We start from the raw sequence: 8,428 nt of genomic DNA, 5'->3' as shown, positions 1-8,428 counted from the left end.
CCTGTCCTGAAGTACAACTACCTTTCTAAAGCAATGGTTTTATCACATAAAACTCAGCGCCTCCTGAGCAGCTAGAATTAATTAACATCATAAGATACTGGATCCCTGAAAATTCCAACAGACTTCTAGTTTATGTTTGGGGAAGGAGGTATTTTGAATTCATGACCTTGTGCCAAACTAAACTTCTATAACTCCATGCTGCCTTCATCAGTACTATTATAACTGCAATGGCCAATTTGTGCCTTGAGTTAGAATTAATCACATAGATCTGCCTTCCTCTGTTAGAATGTAAATTTCTATGAAATAAGTGGGAATATTTTCTCTACTCAAGAGATAAAGAGAAGCATTCCAACCGATGAATGAGAACTAGGGATAATCAGGATGGAAGGAGGAACTACTAGTTCAAGTGGTTAAAATGTCCTCTAAAGGATCCCTGGGAGGCAAAGTTGCCCTAGTTGAGTACAAATGCTTCAGGGGGTCAATAATCCTTGTGAATAGGTGGTGAGTTCTTGTGTAATAAAATTCCCTCAAAGAAAATGCAACCTATTGATCTATGTGTTATCAGTCATTTTCAGACACCATTAACTACACTCAAAGTTTGTTTCTAAACATAATTTTCAAGCTTAATTTCCTGGCTGCCTCCAGGCCATCAAACATAAGTAGAAGAGCAACAACTGAATGGTAATTGCCACAGGGCAGTAGACTTCTTTCATTCTTTTCTATCATTTGTATTCTAGGAAGCAATTGGCTTTTCTATTCCCTCATAAATTTTATTCAATTTCCAGATTCAATTTCTTCTTACATATGTTTTCAACCTAGCAGATTCATACCTAAACTCATCCTATTACTTTAGCCAATAGTAGGCAACATAATGTGTACCTTTTTTTTCCAACCACAGACTCAGTTGGCAACTGGGTCTCCTTCAAAATGGTCCTGAGTAACAGTTGACTGTAAGTGTTATTATTGCACTGCAGGTCTACACAGGGTTCCAATTTTCAGTGTGATTTCGTACCATCTTCCATCTAAACTGTGCACAAATCCTAGGTTTTGCATTTCTACAGCAACCCATTTTAGGATACCAATTGCCATTTTGGTCTGGGTGGGGTAAAGTACTCTCAGAAACAGTCCTTAAGTCACAGTGGATCAGTACACGGTCTGCTTATTTCCTGCTGGAAATCCATCCTTATATTTCATAGTGTATATGGGGATATCTATTTCAGTCTATCATACAGGAGTCAGGATTTCTTTACGTTAGAGATTTATTTTCTACCTGGTCTTTCCTAGTCTTGTAGTCTTTTCTGCATTCAGGTGGTAGAATGAAGAAGGGGGCAGGGCGCATGACTGAGAAGTTCAAACACAGGCTCCAAGTGTATGCATCTCTTCCAGCAGTCCTGTTAGGCACAGCTCTGTGAGCATGTCCTTCTAGTCAGAAGGAGCCTGGAGATATACTTTTAGTGTGCAAAAGGAGAGAACATGAATATTGGCAAGCACTAGCAGCTGTGACTCTATGTCCAAAGTAAAATAGAAACTCAGAAGGCTTCCTGAGGAATTCATTTGTAAAACAATCAACTTTGTAAGTTTTTGGAATCTGAATCTGTATCTTTGGGAATCTGAAACTTTTAGTAATTTAGATCTAATGGTACACATTTCTTTTCTCAGCTAGACAGAAATAATAGTGCAATAACATAGAAGCAAAAATATCATAGGAAAAATAAATTAGAACCTCAAGAGAAATAAAACTTTACTATTGGGTTATATTCTACGATTACAGTATGATTCTGAGTAGTTGATGGGATGAAGAAAAAAATAAATTTGAACTTGATGTGCAAAACATGTCCTTCATGCAGTGCAGAATAAGAGGTATAGGGAAATATTTTCCCCCTTTATAAATCAAAGCCTTACCATTCAAAAGATAATACTTCCATAACAATAATATGTCAAACAAAATTAATTGCTTTAAAATGCATATATGTGCCAGGTGCCAGTGATTCAGGAAGTTGAACCCTGATGATCAAGGTTCATTGCAATAGTCTCATCTCCAATTAACCAGTCAAATGCCACAAGTGGAGGTATTGTTCAATTGGGAGAGCATCAGCTTTTAGCTTAGGGAAAAGCCCAGAGCTTAAGCCCCAACACTAGCATGTGTTCATGTTTGAGTGCACGCACACGCACACGCACACACACACACACACAAATAGACCAAGTAAACCAAAAAAATCTATAGGCTTGATCTGTAGAAGATATGTGTTATATAAAAGAATCTAATGTTTTATATTTTAACAACACAAAAGAATATTCCTCCGTGTTGAATACATAAAACTCTCTGAAAAAAGTCCAGGTGTGTTCAAGGTGATGAATACCCTGAAATTGGACATAGGAGAACTGACTATAGTTAAACTAAGAGTCCAAAAAGGCCAGTTATATTTGCTCTAAACATTGTCAATCCCAATTGTTGCTATACCACTGTGAATGTCATTGTGTGTTGAAAAGTTCTCCAAACACAGTTCCTGCTAGTGTTTTGTTTATCAATAATTATCTGTTATTACCTGAATTTAGCAAATCCGGGACTATTGTGAAAAGTAAGCCATTTTTCCACCAATTACATCTTTGTGTGAAAATGGAGCTAGTTACTGGGAGATAGTAATAGCATTGGATTAGAACTACTTTAGTGAAAGCATCACTCCATAGGGCTCCTTCCATGGTTCAGATAATGTATCCTAGTTATTTAGGGTCTGAGCCTTATCAAAAGAGACAGAATTAATCATGCTGGGTTGTGTGATGCGTTTTCGAGAATAGACCTGACTCCTCTAAAATGAAAAACGCAAAATAATTTTCTATGAGCTTTTGAATCCTAAGGTTACCCTCCTATTCCCCCTATCGTCCATCTCTAGATTAAAGCTTGGAACAATTGCCAGATTTTAAAGGGGTTGGGGGAGGGGGGGGAAGGCAGTCTGCACCTGGAAGCCATTTTCTTGATTTGTGCTGGCTGCAGTCCTGGAGATACAACAGCAAGAATTACACTCTGGGATTTCTTTGAAATCTGGGCAGGATGATGATTTGCCTGAAGGGAGGGATGGAGGGGTGAAGGGTGGGGAAACACTCATTCTTCCTGGCCACATTGCTGCTTTGTGATGCAACAGCTTGGCCTGACTTGGGTTGGACTTGAAAGAAAATCAACAAGGTGTCCTCAAGTTTGCAGGAATTCATTGTCCTGAACTTGCCAATTTTTCAAACATAACTGGGTATTGCATCCACTGCAGGGGGCTGCCAACAACAAGCTCGCACCGTTCACTGTGGAAGATCTTTCCAATAGCTGTGCAAATTACAATGTGTTTTCATCTGCTTTAGCACGTTCAAAAGGATGGCACATAATTATCTCTTTGCTTATATTACCTGAAAATGCACAGTAATAAATTTGTTTGGGAAGCTTTCTTTGTTGCATTTTAAAGTATTCACATACCTGATTTTCCCCCCTTCTATTTGTATGAACTACTGAGTTCAAAAATGTAAAATCGACTTTGTCTAAGAATGAAGACAAAGGAAATACAAGATGATATCAATGTCCTTCATTTTCCTGAGCATTTCTTATAGGTTTTTATGCAATATTGGGCATTAATGATCTTCAACATCTATATTAGTATCCAAATGAAAGAAAAGGTTTACAGCTAACTGTCGAGAAGGCACTGACTATAGTAAAGATAGTAATGGTTTTGAGAGTGCCTACTATGTGCTTGGAAATTTGTACTTGTTATGTTTAAATCTTATAATCATACTGCTCAGAACAGATAGTAGTCTCAATGAGAGACAAGAGACGTGATGGCAGTCCAAGTAGACTTCCCCAAGCCAATAATTTGCTCCTGGATTTGTATTATGACCAACCAGATGTCAGAGCTTGTACTCATTAGAGCAGGTCTGTTCATGTTGCTTCATTTTTTCAAATCTCTCTTCTCTCTGAGAAAGCAGTTCTGGGTCTCAAATATCATTATTCTCATATAAAAAGAGGGTCTGATGTTTAGATCTGGATGGTATGAATTTGAAGTGTGACCTTCCTGCTTATGATTTTGTGACCTCAGGCAAGATCACTGGTTTACATGATGTCACATTGATGTGAGTTAGTAGGAAAACAGCCCGTCTGGATATTTTGACCTATAGAAATCACAGATGGCAGAATAAGCAGATATACTTACACCTGCCTGACAATAAATGGGGGAAGGAGGTTACAAAAGAATGTGAAAGTAATGAAGATTGAACAAAAGGAAATAAAGACAGGAGGAATAGTAAATTCAAGGACTTATAACCTTATAAGAAACAGAAAGGGGGTTGACCATACAGAAAGACATCCAATTCTCATTACTTAACTGAAGACCAAGCTCTATCACAAAGAAGATAGCCTTAGGTTAGAGATGGCAGAAGACAGTACAAAACAGCCGAGATGGGCTGAACTGCCATCTTCCCATGGCCTCCAGAAGGCACATGCTCTCTTTCTCTGCCATGTTTCTTTCCTAATTAATTTTTCTATCATCTTTACTTATGTTTCTATCATCTTTACTTATATGTTCATAATTTATAAGAAGTTCACATCCTGGTGGGGAAGAAAGGAAAGCAACTGTTTATGTGGCAGGGTACCATGCACACTGACAGGGCCTTCACAGAGATCTGGGCCAGTACTAAATACAGACTGACTGACTGAAAAGCTGATTCTCAAAATGAGATTTGATGGATGAGTGGAAGTAAATCAGACAATAGAAGGTGAAGGAGAGGCAGAGGGCAGAGCACAGCAAGAGAGCCATGTGTGCAAAGGCTTGGGTCCATTAAGATTCAGGACACTGGCCATTAACTGCAAGTTGCTCAGGCTGGTGCAGGGGTGGGAAAGCAAAGGCAAGGAAAAGCAAGGCAAATGAAACTGGAAGAGATAAGCTCAGGTGTCAAGGACCCAAATCGTTACACATGAATTTGTATGTTGGTGAAAGTCTACAGTTAAGATCATTATTCCCCTTTAACAGGATAGGGAGAGAGAATGTTTGGAGAGTATTCTAATTAAAGAGCCACTCAGAAAAAGGACAGAGGAGGCAACAAGTTTGATAAGAAATGTACTCACTGCCTTAGGTATGAAACTGTAACCCCTCTGTACATCACTTTGACAATAAAGAAATTAATTAAAAGAAAGGAGCCACTCTAATTTGGAAAATTAAGTTACAGCATATTCATTGATGGAGACATGAGATATACGGCAGTGAAAGGCCTGCACCCTTGCCCACAGACCTGTAGAGTTTAGTAAAATGGAAATAAATAGTATGAAATATTGGACATCGTGGGTTTCATAAATATTGATTTTTCTTACTGAACAGACAATCTTGTAGACTAGGCCAGCAAGCAGGAAGGTGTTTTACTAAAAAAAAAAAAAGAGTTTATGCAATTTTTATGAGATAAGCTCTCCTAGCTTGATTGATGCTACCTGGGCTTGCCTAAATTATGGAATAAATACTACAGAAGATGAGCAAGAGAGACAAGTGATAAGATGATACTTTTCTCAAAATATTTATATTCTGTTGTACCTGCCTAGTTGAAACATTTGATTCCTCAAAGCTTGGCTACATTGAACATTTGCCTGAAGGAGTAAGAGACCCTTTCCATTATTCCTTTGGGAAAAATCTGTCCTGGTGATGGACCAAGGTTGTCAGCATGTGCTTAAGCTTGCAGCCTTTTATTTCAGAGGTGACTGGGTTTTTATCCCCTAGAAGACAGTAGTGTAGGGGGATGGGTAATGTAGGAGGAAATAAACATGGAGGAGACATTGCAGCTCTACTGCCTATCATAGACCAAAAGCAACAGAAAAAGATACTTCTCATTCAGATGATCTTTCAAACCCCAAAGACTCCTGGTAATAAATTAACTTGTGATGAAGATGGGATGACTTAAGAGGGGAAAAAAAGTACAAGGATCTGCTTTCTTGCTGCTCTAGAAATACAAGGCAGCTTGGAGTTGGGACTTAATGGATGAGTAAGATGACATCTGGAGTATCACTTGTCATGCACCTTCCCAAATGCATTCCAAACTAATGAGTCATCATATCTGTATGCACTGTGGTTATAATGAGCATTAAAAGTAAGTTGGGTGGGCACTGGTGGCTTTCATCTGTAATCTTAGCTATTCAGGAGTATGAGATTGGAGGATCACCCTTTGAAATTAGCTCAGGAAAAAGGTCCATGAGACTCTTGCCTCTAAGTAACAAGCAGAAAGCTGAAGTACCGGCCTTGAGTGAAAAGAACCTAAGCAAGAGTACGAGAACCTGAGTTCAAGCTCCAGTGCTGGAGTGTGTGCGAGTGTGCGCACACATGCATGCACACACACACACACACACACACACACACACACACACCTATATATAAATAAATAAATGTTATATGTAAATAAGGACAGATCCATTTCAACTAAATAGAATATATTGCTATAAGATGCTATAGAACTGACCTAAATAAAGCAATCAATCTCAACAAAATATCCCTGCAATAGCAGTGGAATTTTAAAACAAAACTGTCATTTTTCAAAATAAAGGTAATTTAAACACACTCTAACAGATTTTTTCATAAAGTATTAAATTTTGTGGAAGAGCAGATAGATGACAGAAAACATTTTGAAAATTATAAATTTACACAGCCATTTTTTTTCCTGAGAGAAAAAAATCAATAACTGGAGAAGGAGTTAAGAATTCCTTGCATTCAGGCTTATAAGACAGCTACCCTTTAAAGTTCTATTTAACCATGTTCTGGTGTCAGAAATTTTATGTCTAGTATCAATCAGGTTGAAGAAAAATTCTAACAGCTCATTCTTACTTGTACTTTTCTGTAGGCTTAAGAACTCTCTCACTGGTTATCTTTGCCTTACTGTATGTGATGATTATACTGTTTAATCATATCCAAACCTGTTTTTAAAAATTATTATTCCCATCCTGAGTCTTATGTCTATTTTTCATGGTGACTTACTATGCAAGAAGTAAAATACATCTCAATGGGTCGATGGTAGCATCATAAATACTCTATTATGGGATATTAATGAAAAGGAATGACAAGGACCTCATTGCACTAGCTTAGCAAAGGGTAAATAAAAGTAATAAATCAGTGGCTCTCCACAGCTGAGCTGTAGCATTTACACATTAACATACTGCCAGGGACTAGAGTCTCAGCCTGCATCCTAGCTACTCAGGAGGCTGAGATCTGGGGATTTCAGTTTGAAGGAAGACTCTTACCTCCAGTCTACTACCAATAGCCCAGAAGTGGAGCTGTGGCACAAGAAGTAAAGCACCAGCCTTGAACAAGGCAATGGGACAGTGCCTAAGCTCTGAGTTGTTCAAGCTCCAGGCTTCCTGTGTCAAATACATACTTGTGAATTTTGCTAGAACACCAATAAACTAATAAGAATATACACAGAGAGAGAGAGAGAGAGAGAGAGAGAGAAAGAACCCCATACTATTGACAGCAGACTGTCTAATTGCCATAACTGAGTAATGCCCCTTACCGTACAGCTACAGTAAACTTGACAAGTTCCTGCTGAAACTAGATGCAAAATATTTAAAATAATAGCTTGGAAATGTGGCCATTTCCCCAAACATTCACTTATTTTAAGAACAGACTCTTCACTTAGATAACTGGTTCAATGATCAGTTACACAATGATGAGCCCTGTGGATCAATAGATACAGGCTTAGAGCTATGTTGTTGGTTCCCTCCAGACCCCTTATTGAATATTTATTCCATATTCATCTCTCATCTAGTACAAATCACAGCCAAAACAGCTTTCCATGGCCTGGCATTTCATGGGAAATAGAGTCTCTTTGGGAGCCTAAAGAATCAGACTCAGTGGGGAATGTTAGCCTCTGGCTGCTAGATAAAATAAATACTTCAATGAAGCCATTTGCATAATGAAACTGTATCATCCATGAGAGACTTAGGAAATTGTATCAAATAAAGCTGGATTACAGGTTGAGAATATGTTTTAGTGGATAGTAATGGAATAATCTTCACTCACACAGTTTTATGGCTGTTTTTTAATTTGTTGGGTCTTTTTTGGGGGGTTGGGGGTTATTGGAATAGGGTGGGATGGGGAAAAGGTCCTCACTTGATTCCAGAATAGAGGATGTTGGCTGAAAATAATGACAGCTGTTTGTGCTTGCCATGTATAGCAGTTGCAAAATCCTGCTGTCCATTCCATTTTTTGACCTTCTGGTTTATCTATTTCATTATTCAGATGGTGATTGATTGCACTCTTGGGGACACTCATTAGTATCCAAAAAAAAAGCCATCAAAGAATTACCTTGAACTTTTCTTATAACTGAACTGTTGTCACTGACTTGAAGTTCATGTCTTCACCTAATCAAGTCTATCCTGCCAATAGTTCACTTGCACTTCTGCTAAATTCCAGTTCAGATATTA

Source organism: Perognathus longimembris, chromosome 3 (genome assembly GCF_023159225.1).
Source record: "Perognathus longimembris pacificus isolate PPM17 chromosome 3, ASM2315922v1, whole genome shotgun sequence".
NCBI lineage: Eukaryota > Metazoa > Chordata > Mammalia > Rodentia > Heteromyidae > Perognathus > Perognathus longimembris.
This window is presented reverse-complemented; position numbering follows the sequence as displayed.